Source organism: Leptopilina heterotoma, unplaced genomic scaffold, assembly GCF_015476425.1.
Source record: "Leptopilina heterotoma isolate Lh14 unplaced genomic scaffold, ASM1547642v1 Lhet_278, whole genome shotgun sequence".
NCBI lineage: Eukaryota > Metazoa > Arthropoda > Insecta > Hymenoptera > Figitidae > Leptopilina > Leptopilina heterotoma.
The window spans coordinates 1,584,929-1,597,989 of record NW_025110986.1 but is presented as its reverse complement, the minus strand read 5'-3'; positions in this window follow the sequence as shown (position 1 = coordinate 1,597,989).

Below are 13,061 nucleotides of genomic sequence, written 5' to 3'. Positions count from 1 at the left end.
TTTCTACTGCTGTTTAGAATTTTCGTTAGACATTATTGAAAACGTGTGCAAGATTCAAAGTCTGTACGATTACTAATTAATAATAAACAGTACATTTGAGGTATTAAGAAAATTTGTTGATATTTATTTTTGAGTCTATTGAGTGATCAGTGAGCAGAAAGAGAGAGAGAGAGAGAGAAACTATGAATTAGTGGTAAGCATGAGTGCGAGTGAGATTCAAGCAAATTACATATAGGAGCGTTACTGTCGCACTTGTAGACTATTTTATACTTGAGTATATATGGGTGACTTCATTTAAAAGGGAATATTGCTGTCCCCCACTCCAAAAATTGACTTGTAGGCTTGTTTTTGCCAATATGAAGTTTTTTCGCGGTAGTTAGTGATGTAATAAATTTATTCTCCAAGTTTGATACCAATTGACAAAATAGAAAACGAGATAACCCATTAGAAACAGGCAAAAATAGGCAGAAATGACATTACTGTCCCTGTCCCTGGGCTACTTCTGTAAGTTTCAAACGTTAATACTGTTCTCACATGTTCACTGAAGCTTGAAAAAAAATTCTGATGGCTTTGTCTACCCTCTAGTCTGATAATTCGAAGTATTTTGACAAAATTTTTCAATTTTTGTACGCAAATAAAAATCTCGAACAGATGTCCCTCGCTTTTTAAATTTCATCTTGGAAAAAACATGCTTACCTTTGAAGTCTCTTTACAATTTTTTAATCTCACGTATTGGTTTCAGAGTTAAATTTCTAAAATATTGATTTATAATTTCGAAAATAAAAAAAATTGGCTCCCTTCGGTTTACTGTTATAATTTGACAGACAGGCAGAAAAATCGGCAGAATATTTCAACTTTTTTTGTCATTGCTGTCCCGTCTGCCCAAAATTCAGGAAATGATGAAAAATAGTTAGGAATAACGAATTTTCAGGTGGATTTGCAAGCATTCTCGAATACCATTGACAGAAATATTTTAAAACACATATTTAATAAATAAAATTTAATTTTTGGCAGAATGTCATTACTGTCCCTGTCATTACTGTCCCCCATTTTTAGTATTTGGGCAATTCTACGTGAGATTTCAGTCGACTTCTTAAAATCGTCCAAAAATATTTTTTTTCTATTCTGTATTGAAAAAAAACAGACGCGTATTTTTTTATTTTTTTTGGAAGCCAAATTTGAGAGTTATAAATTTTCAAAATTTTCGGTTTTTAAATGTATATATATTTTCAATGGCAGATAACTAAAAAAATATTGCTTCTTTTCATTTTTTGATAAGAGGAAAAAAGTTTTGTTTTTGACTCTACTTTTAAATAATAAAAACAAAAAAAATTATTTTTATTTTTTATTAAAAAAATAAAAAATTTTTATAAACAAATTGATTTTTTTTAACTTTGGGTATGATAAATTTTTAATTTTTTTTATAAAAACATACCTTGAAATGCTAAAAAAGTTTTGCAAAAATTTTCAGAGTGGGCCTCACAAGTTTGATATGTTTAAATAAATAATTAAGCTGTCCGTGTAAATCATTTTTTTAAATTTACTATTCAAAATTGTCTAGAGCCTAAATATTTTATCAAATTTTCATCTCCTTTAATTTAAGACTAAGAACATGAAAATCCGATAAAATTTGTAGGCTCTAGACAATTTCGAATATTAAATTCAAAAAAATCGATTTGCACGGGCAGCTTAATTATTTATTTAAACATATCAAACTCGTCAGGCCCACTCTGAAAATTTTTGCAAAACTTTTTTAGCATTTCAAGGTATGTTTTTATAAAAAAAAATTAAAAATTTATCATACCCAAAGTTAAAAAAAATCAATTTGTTTATAAAATTTTTTTATTTTTTTAATAAAAAATGAAAATAAAAATTTTTCGTTATAATTATTCAAAAGTAGATTAAAAAACAAAACTTTTTTTCTCTTATCAAAAAATGAAAAGAAGCAATATTTTTTGAGTTATCTGACACTGAAAACATATCGACATTTAAAAACCGAAAATTTTGAAAATTTATAACTCTTAAATTTGGCTTGCAAAAATAAAATAAAAAAATACGTGTCAGTTTTTTTTCAATACAGAATAGAAAAAAAATATTTTTGGACGATTTTAAGAGGTCGACTGAAATCTCACGTAGAATTGCCCATTTATAGAGTTTGAGAGAAATTAATTGCGTAATGACTTCAGAATGTGATATCTATACGCATGTGTTCGAATTTATGTGTGTATGTGGATATCTATCAATAATTATACGTCAATATTTGAAGACGACATTATTTGTACAGTATCAAAACCGACAAAGTTGAAAAAGAACAATTTGTTCTCTCTTAAAAATTACGATAAAGTTCTCAAAAACATGCGTCAAATTTAAATTTCTTTTCTGAAAGCAAAATATTTCTTAATTGTTTATGTCTGATATGTTATTTTTTAATTTAAATTAATGTTAATTACAATAAAATAAATTCTATAATACTCGTTTGCTTTAATTTAACATAGTTCATATCCAAATGTCATTACTGTCCCTCGGTTCAGTTGATGATTTTTGCCCTCGTGATGAAAAATTTTACTGGAAAAAAGGAAAAGTTTGTTTTGTTACATCTAGTGGGAGGTTATTGAAGAGTTATCATGTAGTTTTGATTAGAAAAGTGTGGATTTTAATACTCTGGCAGAATTTTGAAAGCAGAATCTGAAGTTTTAGAGTCAATTTCTGTCTGCTTCTGTACTTTTCTACTGTTCTACTTGCATACACATAAAAAATCTGTGAAATTATTGTCTGCTCATATCTTTAAAATATGATGAATAATTATTTTGTAATATTCAAGATTATAGATTCTCAATAAAGGTTAATTTGTCAAGGTAAAAATAGGCAGAAAACACAGGTCAACAAAAAAAGACTAACATTTTTTTTATGAGATGTAGGAATGGTTTCCGATGTATTTTTGGACGCTGAACACGATCCCGACTTCCAAAATTGCCCATCACGTCAGGATTTTGAGAAAAGTGGGGGTAAAGACCCCAAAAACGCTTTTTTGAGGATTTTCAACATTTTTTTTTCTCTTTAACCTGACGTGCTAGAGACTTCCACAAGGTCTTAAATTAAAGCTTGTAATGTGCACTACAAGACCCATATCCATAAAATAAAAAAAATTAAGATTTTTTTTAAAAAATGGGGTTGAAGACACTAAAAAATGTGTGTTTTTGGATTGCTTTAATAGACTTCTTGCAATTGCTTGGATTCGATTGAAAATGGTTACTTAGGGTTTTTGGGGTCGCTGATTACAAATCCGATATTAGTTTTCAAACATTCAAAATGGCGAATTCGTAATCAGCGATCCCAAAAACCCTGAAGTAACAAACTTTTAAGCGAATCCAAGAAATTCTTAATTTTTATATCTGCCATCTTGGTTCCGACATTTTAAATTTTTAAAAACTAATTTTGGATTCGTAATCTACGACTCCAAAAACCCCGAGTAACAAATTTTAAGCGAATCCAAGCAATAGCATGAAGTCTATTAAAGCAATCGAAAAACCCACCTTTTTGGTGCCTTCAATCCCATTTTTTAAAAAAACTTCTAATTTTTTTTTATTTTATTGATATCGGTCTTCTAGTGCACATTACAAGCTTTAATTTAAGACCTTGTGGAAGTCTCTAGCACGTCAGGTTAAAGAGAAAAAAAATGTTGAAAATCCTCAAAAAAGCGTTTTTGGGGTCTTTACCCCCACTTTTCTCAAAATCCTGACGTGATGGGCAATTTTGGAAGTCGGGATCGTGTTCAGCGTCCAAAAATACATCGGAAACCATTCCGATATCTCATAAAAAAAAAGTTAGTCTTTTTTTGTTGACCTGTGAAATTGACGGTTTTCTGCCAGAAAATCATTTTTTTTACAAAGATGTTGTCATGTTATGCTCAGTGAATATTATTTCTGTAATTTTAAATATATAAATAACCCGAAAATAATATTGACAACCCCTTAATTGAAAATTGTGATTCCAACATTCCACGGAGGCAGAAATCCCTTTTATTTGAAGTCACCCATATATGTATATGGGGCATTCTCTTTAACATTTTAATTTTTAAAAAATGACAGCTTGTAATATATAGTTACTTTTGCCGTATGGCTTTTTTTAATTAAAATTTTTTATAAGACACTATAGCGTTGCGTTATTAATGAATAAATGCTAACAAACAAAATTAATAAATTGTTTCCAAATTATCAAATTTGATCAGATTCGCTTGAAACTTGTTACTCGGGGGGTTTTTAGGGTCGAGGATTACGAATCTGAAGTCATTTAAAAAAATTCAAAATAGCGGATCCAATATGGAGACCAAAATTCATCTTAAAGGTATCTAACGAGCAACACATAAAATATTTCTAAGATATTTTTTGTCAGAGTCCAAAAGGCATTCATTGAACGTCTTTTAAACAAGCGTAAGAAATATCAAATTTAATGCGATTCCCTTATAACTTGTTACTTGGGGGTTGCTGAGTCGATGATAACGAATCTGAAATCACTTTTTAGAAATTAGGGGCCGTACACATAATACGTCACGCGGCTAGGGGGAGGGAGGGGGTCTGAGAATTGTGACTAAGTGTGACATGGGGGAGAGGGGGGTAAACTCATGTGTTACGTCACAATTCAAAGATTATAAGAAATTATATGTGACAATGTCACTTTTTCTAAATAAAACAAGTTAAAAATGCTTTAAACTATTTAATATCTATTATGTACCTATTTAACATCTATTGGTTTATTATTTATAATATAATATGATAAATAATATATTCTCTTAATTTGAATCAGTTAAAAATCTTGGTTTTAACTGACAATCAGCAGTGACTGACTTTTTGCTTCTGAATCAGTTAAAAAAATAACTGAAAAATTATCCACAAAACACCGAAACTTTTCTAAATATGTATATTAAAGATTTGCTTGCATAATTCGAAAAATTTACTTGCAAAGTTTAGTTAAAATTGTGTAAAGATTTAAATTTCTCACTATACAATAAATGTTTATCGTCAAATTTTCTTAAAAATATAGCTTGAAACATTCCTGAACATTTTAATTACATTTTCGACTATAATTTCGTGAATATTTTCAAGAAAGTTTCGCGTTAAACATTTATTGAAGTGGGATATTTAAATCTTTACACAATTTTCACTAAACTTTGCATTTAAATATTTCTAAGCTTGCGAGTAAATCTTTAATAAATTTTTAGGAAAGTTTCGGTGATATACCACATAGCACAATCATTTTCTGCAAATTTGCGGCAAGTTTTCAAAGCCAAATTCGAAAACTTGCCTGGCAAATTTGCGGTAAATACCAAAATGTCCGTTTGGTGGCAAGTTTGCAGAGCAAATTTGCAGAAAATTTGCTTGGCAAAGTAAATGTTAAATGCATGCGCAGTAGTTTTCTATGACATCTAGAGCTGCGCACTACATTTATGTCACCTTCCCTGTTAGGGAAGGCAACGTTTATCAAAATACTTACATTTTGAATACAAAAAGATTTTTTTTGAAATTTTTAGGTTTTTTGAAAGTTTGCTGCAAATTTTCTTTAAGTTTACTACAAAATTATCTGCAAGTTTGCCACGCAAGTTTTCTGCAAATTTGCTCTGCAAACTTGCCACCAAATGGACATTTTGGTATTTACCGCAAGTTTGCTGCAAATTTGCCAGGCAAGTTTTCAAATTTGGCTTTGAAAACTTGCCGCAAATTTGCAGAAAATTATTGTGCTATGTGGGATGTAGGTAGTTAAACGTGACTAAATGAATTAATCAAAAAAAATTGTATTGAAACATCAGTTATTTTTAACTAATTGTCAGAAAAAAATATTTTTAACTGATTCAATAATTTTGAGTGTAGGATATAATATATAATGTCAAATGTATAAAATTCACATTAAAATTTACGTGTGTAACGTGACCTTATAGGGGGAGGGGGGGGGTTCAAGGTTTGTGACGAAGTGTGGCATAGGGGGAGGGAGGGGTTAAAAATGGTCAAAAATCGCGTGACGTATTATGTGTACGGCCCCTTAGGAACGACGGATCCAATATGGCTGATAGTTTTTAAAATTTGATTAGGTTCGTTTAAATCTTATTATTCGGGGGTTAATAGGGTCGCTGATTATGACTCTGAAGTCACTTTTGAGAAATTCTAGCTTCATAGGTACTATTCTATAATAAAAATAAATTATATTATTATTAGGTACAAGTTTCAAGCGAATTGCATTAAATTTTCTCAGCTACATTAGATCCGCCATTTTTTATTTCTAAAAAGTGATTTTAGATTCGTATTCAGTGATCACATAAAAGTAATTGCCTTAGGTTCTAATAATTATAATGCTTTTTTTACAAACTGCAGTATAGAATATATTTTAATTTTATTGTACCACTATTCAAGAGTAAAAATGTAAAATATTAGTTGAAAATATTAAAAATTACAAAAACTACAATTTTTTAAAAATTTAATTTTTGTCGCTTTTGTGAAAAATTGCCTACTTTTAGTATTTCTTTTATAATAAAATATTTATATTGAAACTTGTCAATTGTAAAAACTTATTCTAAATTCTAAAAAGTGATTTCAGATTCGTAACTTTGAAACAATCTAGTAGTTTTTAATAACAATATTTTTTAAAAATTTTTAAATGATTTACGATAAGATTTAAAAATTTTTAAATAAAATTTTATTTTTAACAATGTATGTATCAATCAATTTTTTTCAAAATTTTTTGTGAGAAACTAGCAATAAATTAACAATTTTTAAGCCTTGTCCGATCGTGGGCAAACGATGGGATCTATTTATTTAAAAAATTTTATATACGCAGTGGTGGCCAATGACTAACTTGACATTTGACAAAATCACACAAATTTTTTAAAGCAAATGTGTTTTCAGACTGAGTATCTCCAAACTTAACCTTATTTCTGTGTAAAATTGTGATTTGGTCAAATGACAAGTTAGGCCTACCGTTTTCACTGTGTATATAAAAATTAAAATTTTTTAAATAAATAGATCCCATCGTTTGCCCACGATCGGACAAGGCTTAAAAATTGTTAATTTAGTGCTAGTTTCTCACAAAAAATTTTGAAAAAATTGATCGATAAATGCATTGTTAAAAATAAAATTTTATTTAAAAAATTTTAAAATCTTGTCGTAAATTATTTAAAAATATTTTTATTAAAAACTACGCGTGAAAACAAAACTTTTCATTATAATAACGTCCAATTTGATCAATTTTTGACCGAGTTATAAGCATTTGAAAAAAAAATTTACGTAAAAAACGTCATTTTTCAAAAATCTGTATCTCCTGAACGGCTTTATAAAAACATTTGAAAAATCAAGGTAGCTCATTTCAAAGAGTACTAAAAGAAAAAAATGTTTAAAAAAAATTTGAGATGCAAAAGCAAAATAATTTCTGATTTGGCCTGGAATGCCCCATATATAATTCGTCGAGAGGAACAAGTGTCTGTATTTATGTGTGTATGTATGTGTGTGTATACTGAGATAATACACTTTTTTCTATATTATAATTTTTGTTAATTCTTGCAAAAATTGCATTCTTGACATGAAAACAAATCGATTTATATGTATATAAAGTATATATTTTATCAATATTTATAGAATTAATCAATATTTTTATTTTTCACAAAAAATTAAAATTTTGAATTTTTTGAAATTTTATATTAAAACTTTAAAATAATTACTCTAAAATAAAAAATTAAACAATTGGTATATATTATATTGAGGAAGCTAAATGATCATGAAATGAACAAATTGTTGTTTGTTAACATTTATTTATTTATGGCGCTATGTTGTCATATAAAATTTTTGAATCAGAAAAGCCATACGGAAAAAGTAATTACATATCTCAAGCTGTAATTTTTCAAAAAAATGGTTTTTCATGCTTAAACCCATTTTGGGCAGAGGGGGAATTTCTTTTTACAGAGAATGTGTTAAAGTAAAAGTTTTATCATGTTAATCAATTTTGAATTGATTGGATGTAGGGTCCATCAGTTGGCGCACTGGTTTGTATTAGTAACTTTCTATAGTGTTCTGCACCACTCTTTTTACTATTATTCTTTCTATGTTCATTTTCGTCATTAAACAGACTGTAGAAAATCTTAACCTATCTGAAAGATGTAAATTACAAAAAAATCCTTCTAAACAAAGAAATCGTTCTACAGTACCTTGTAATTAAACTAAAAATATAATAGGTTATGGGTTCTAGTTCACGCGAATCAATGTGCAAAAAAAATAGTTTTTTTGTGTGTATAGTTCTTGTAGAACGAAAGACAGTGTGTGTTAAGTTTCCAAATAAGTTTTGAAAAATGGAATCAGCAAAACACATTAAGCTTCTAGACGGTGAGTCAGACTGGCCAGTATGGAAAAGAAAAATGCGCGATCTGCTAGATTATCGCGAAGATGCTTTGGACGTCATCGACAAAAAGTTAGAAAAACCAGAGCCATTGGGAGATGATGCTACAGAAGACGAGACTAAGAAACACAAACAAAAAAGTGATTTATACCGTAAGGCGAATAGTTACGCAAAATCAATGATTTCGAGTTCAGTTATAGACGAAGTCTATCAGAAAATCATTGACAAAGAAACAGCACACGAAGCATGGGAAGCTTTAAAGCAGAATTTTGAAGCATCGTCCAAGGATCAGCTGTTCAAGATATGTACTGAATTCTTTGCTTTTGGCTGGTTAAACGGAGAAGACATTTCAACTCACATTGCAAAATTAAGAAGTTTATGGAATGAACTCAACAACGGATTAAAAGCTAAGAGAGAAAATGAACTACCGAATTTAATTTTAGTGTGCAAAGCCTTGCAAATTTTACCAAGTGAGTTTGAAAATTTCCGTTCAAGTTGGATGTTCTTATCAAAAGATGAGGAGAAAACTTTTGATGAACTCACGAATCAGCTGTGTATGTACGAGAGGAATTTCAGAAGGAGCCTAAATAAAGAAGTCACTGAAGAAGCTTTGGAATCTAAAGTGAGTAAACTACATCCAACAAAAGGTTTTCATAAATCAAGAAAAAATTATACTTGCAATTATTGCAATGGGAAGGGGCATTGGGTAATTAAGTGTAAAAAGTGGATTGCTGATGGTCGACCCAAGAAAAAAGTTAATAATAGCCCTCAGAGTAATGCCCTGGAAACCAATGTAGCCCTTTACGTTGGCAACGAAGAAATCAATTTTACAAATCAAAATTCAACAGAATGGTGGATTGACAATGGAGCAACGAAACACGTGACAAATTGTCGGGATTTTTTCATTGATTTCATGGAGTTTCAAACTCCTAGTGTTATTAAAGCTGCTGGAAAAGAATCTCTCAAGGCCGTGGGAAAGGAACCATCCAAATTGTTTCCTTTACTGAAGAAAAAGTTTTAAATATGAATTTAAATAATGTTTGGTATGTTCCTGATATTTCAAGAAATCTTTTTTCTGTTTTAGCAGCTCAGGATAGGAATATAAACAGTAAATTCAGTTTAACAGCGACGAAGTGCTAGCTTGCGGTGGATGGAAAAACAGTGCTTTGTGGAAATCGTGAAGTATGCGGTACATTATTCAAGGCAGCCATCGAACCAGTCATTCCAGAAAAAGAAGTCAAAGTCTACGTAGCCGAAGGAAGCAAATCAACCCTTTAACTGTATCATGAGAGATGGGGACATCAAGACAAACGACATGTAAAAGATTTGCTTAAAAAATGAATTGGGCATCACCATAAAACTAGAAAAAGAACTGTGTGAACCCTGCATTTTTGGAAAAGCGCATCAAGTAAAAAGAAATATTTAGTTGTGTTTAAGGATAGCTATACAAAATTTCGGTATGGCTTTGTAATTAAACAAAAATCGGACGTTAAAATAGTGTTGAAACAGTTTTTAGCACACTCTGAAACGCTAGGGCACAAAATTAAGGAAATTTTGAGTGACAATGGCGGAGAATTCGATTGTACAGAGGTAAGAAAAATTCTTACAGAAGGTGGAATCACACAAAGGTTGACAGCTCCGTACACGTCAGAACAAAACGGCGGAAGTGAACGCGAAAATCGCACAATCATCGAAATGGCGAGGACATTTAAATACTCAAATCAAGATGTCGCATTTCCAGAGGCGATGTGGGCGGAGCTAGTGGACTTGCCATCAGGTGAAAAAGTAATTCCATGCAAGTGGATTTTTCGATTAAAAAAGAACCCAGACGGCAGTGTTGACAAGTATAAGGCTAGAGTTGTTCTCAAAGGTTTTAGTCAACGTCCTGGTATTGATTATGGTGAAACTTTTAGTCCAGTAGCAAGATTGGGAACAATTCGATCAGTTCTCAGTATTGCAGCAACTGAGAAAATCCATTTACTACAATTTGATGTATCAACAGCCTTCCTATATGGTAAACTCGAAGAAAATGTTTTTATGAGACCACCCCAAGGTTATGACGATGGCACTGACAGAGTTTGTCAACTCAACAGGAGCATTTACGGACTCAAACAAGCACCGAGATGCTGGAATAAACGCTTTGGTGACTATCTAAGAAGACTAGGGTTCAAAGTCAACGATGCCGATCCTTGCTTGTATGTTCGAGAAAAAGACAGAAAAATGCTCATACTAGTAAACTACGTGGACGGCGGACTCGTTGCAGCAACAGATGAGAAGGAAATGAAAGTTTTCATTGAGGAATTGGAATCTGAATTTAAATTGACTTCAAGAAAAGCAACTTACTATTTTAGACTTGAAATTCATCAGAAAAACCATGTGATTAAAATTGATCAAACAACATATGCAAAAAGAATTTTTAAGAGTTTTAATTTTTCAGATTGCAAGCCGATTTCAACTCCAATGCTCAAAGGAGAAGATGTTACTTCTTCAGGGAAAGATAATGACAATAAGGTATTAAATTTTCCCTACAGACAAGCAGTTGGGGCACTGATTTACCTAATGCTTGGTACGAGACCAGACCTTGCATACAGTGTTGGATTTTTATCAAGATCACTCGAAAATCATTCTTCAGAAGATGTTACACGTGTAAAGAGAGTCTTCCGAAACATTGCAGGACCTGAGGATCAGAGAATACTGTATCAACAGGGCACAAAAAATTCTATTCTACAAGTTTACAGTGATGCTGATTTTGGTGGATGCATAAAGACAGATCGATCAACTTCTGGAGTCGTAGTTAATTACACTGGAGGAGCAATTTCTTAGCTCAGTCAGCGGCAGACGGTGGTGGCTACTTCAACTACTGAGGCAGAAATAATTGCAGCAAGCGAAGAAGCAAAAGAAGCTATTTGGCTTTACAGACTGTTCAAGGGTATGGTGAAACTAAAACAAGTTCCAGAAATTCGAGTTGATAATTCTGCAGCAGTGAGACTTGCAAAGAATCCAGAAATCCATCGTAGAACGAAACACATCTCAATCAAGCATTTCTTTATTCGTGAAAAAGTGACAAAGGGAAAACTAGTAGTTAGTCAAGTTTCTACAGAGGAACAACTTACAGATATTATGACTAAGCCACTGCAATTGTGAATTTTATTTTGAAATGATGATAATTTATAACATATATTCGGTAAAGATTCGGGTTTAATCTTATACAGTATTCACGGTGTGTATAGATTTTCTTCGGGTGGCATCTACTAAAAGACCGGTGACGTAATAGTTTGAACTAATAAAATATATCAAAAGAAACCTGTTGAGTCGCAGGCAGATGGTATTAAAAGAAAAAAAATTTTCATTTTCTTTCTATCAGACAAAATACAGTACGAACATAACGGGCAAAGAGTGGTTTTTTTACTTAGTGCTGGAGACGTCAATTTTGTGAAGCTACAAAGAAACTATTGAGATGTAATCAGATGAGGTATCCCCATTAATCGGGTAAATACCTGAACTGTTACGTCAAAATATAATACGAACTTAACAGTGCAATAATTAATAACTATCTTTGTTAATAAGTTGGTACCTCACCGTAAGGACATACAATCATTTTACTGAATAAGAAACCATCGAGTTGCATTTATTCAAAAACAACTAAGGAATTAGCCCTCGCTGGAAAGAAGGATAGATGATCATAACGATATTTTCTCACTTTATCTAGCGTAATAGAAATTAAGGATAATTTGTAAGTAGCTGTATCGTTCCAATTTGTGAACTTGCATATTTTTATTAACCAGGCGAGCGTAAGGTAGGGCAAAATTTACCCTGTAGAATATTCATTTCTCCATAATTCGAATTTGAATTGAAGAATTTACCTGTAATTTTTAATAGCTGCACTGAATACGGTAAAAAATCAATAAAGAATAAAAAAAATTTTTTGCATTTCTTATTATTTATTTATAATTATTGTCAACACATGTACCCTGAATATAAAACACACTACGAGTATTATTTTTTGTATAATTTTTAAAAAAGTTGGAATCATAAATGAACTTCACTATTATTGTTTACTAAGGATAAATAATGTATTTTACTATTATTACAATTAAATTTTCATTTGTTTAAACAAATTATTATTGTTAATTTATAACAATTCCAAAAACAAAATAAAGAAAAGCAAATTTCTAAAAATTTGGCAGCTGATATCGGTATTATTTAATGCTAAATTAATGAATTAACTAAAACATTAAATTAAATTTGCTATAGTTATTAATTAACATTGTTTAAACAATAAATTATTGTTATTTATTAACTTTTTTTTATTATACATAAAAAGGTGCAGTTTTTTTCTAATTTTGCAATTTTGGACCTAAGATAATAACTGATAATTATTAAATGTTAATTCGATATGTTAACAATTGTTTAAACAATTAATTGTTGTTATTTATTAACTTTTTTCTATTGCACCTAGAAAAGTGCAGTTTTTTTTTAATTTTGCAATTTTGGATCAAAGATAATATACGTTGATAATAAACGTTGTAAACCTTACAAACGTTTTTGTTGGGAAGAAGAAAACTGCATCTTCCTAGGTGCGATAGAAAAAAAGTTAATAAATAGCAACAATTAATTGTTTAAACATTTGTTAACATATCGAATTGACATTTAATAATTATCGGTTATTATCTTAGGTCCAAAATTGC